At 59.6% G+C, this 1,054-nt stretch overlaps 1 protein-coding gene across 1 annotated transcript in view; it reads right to left on the bottom strand.

Annotated features, from left to right (window-relative positions):
- The window catches only part of LOC104529138 (tensin), a gene marked incomplete at its 5' end in the record, with an annotated part of 21,311 nt that overhangs the window by 18,492 nt on the left and 1,765 nt on the right, over positions 1-1,054 (bottom strand).

Here is a 1,054-nt window from a genome sequence, read left to right as displayed (position 1 = left end):
TCCATCATGGGATGCCCAAACTGGGATAAGAAGGGATGACCCCAGGTGCCTCACTGGGAGATTAGGGGGACTTGAAGGATGGCAGGACTGGCTCCTCTCTGCGGGGAGGCACTGGTGACACCAGCACTCCCCTGTCCCATCTCTTCCCCTCCATCACCAGTGGGAAGCAGGAGCGGGAGCACTGCCCCAACAGGCACGGAGGAGGTGTGAGATGCTTCTCGTCACTGCGCCAGGACGCACAGGCAATTTATAGCCGGGGAATGTAAACAAACCCGTCCGTGCCCCACTGTCCCCATCAGCCATCCCCTCCCTCCTAGCGCTGGCTTCGGGACACCTCGTTCCCGCCAGAGGTCAGGCCGCCCGCCTGCACCGTCCCCGCCTCCGCACAGAGGGCCAGGCTCCAGTGGGGACAGGTGGCCACAGGCTGGGGACCATCCCCAGGACACCTCTCCTCCCCGGGAAGCCAAGTGGCTGCAGGGGGATGAGAGTGACCCCAGCCCAGCCTTGAGGACCTGACCCCAGGGTTAGGGCGGATGGATTTTTTGGTAGACACCATCAAACATCCATTTCCCATCCACTGCAAATACTGTTCCTCCTCTCCTGAGGGGTCTCCTCTTTTCCATTTTTTCCCCTCCATAGTTGGGGGAAGATCTGCTCCTTACAATATTCAGCCCAGACATACAGCATAGTTTGGGCACCTGTGTGTCCTTGGGTTTGTTTAAACGCCCTGCACAAGTCCTGGGTCTCTCTGTGGATCTGGCCTGGATCACTGATGTCAAGTTTTGCAAACTGTGCCCAACAGCTCTGCCACCCACTCCTGTGCCCCTCCTCGCCGCTGGCATCCCTCCTGCCCCCCGCCCTGGTGCTGCACTGACTCAGCCCCCATGCCTGGAAGGTTGGTGCTGTTGGATTTTTCCAGTCAAGACTTTTCTCCCTCCCTCTAATGCCGGGCGAGTTTCTGGACTGAGAACAGAGCTGGAAGGGATGGAGTTGCCAAGCCCCAGCATCACAAGCTGGCCCTCAGCCTGGCCGCAGCCCCGAACCCTTCCCAAAT

The sequence above is a fragment of the Antrostomus carolinensis genome, unplaced genomic scaffold (assembly GCF_000700745.2).
Source record: "Antrostomus carolinensis isolate BGI_N321 unplaced genomic scaffold, ASM70074v2 scaffold668, whole genome shotgun sequence".
Lineage (NCBI taxonomy): Eukaryota > Metazoa > Chordata > Aves > Caprimulgiformes > Caprimulgidae > Antrostomus > Antrostomus carolinensis.
This window is presented reverse-complemented; position numbering and strand designations above follow the sequence as displayed.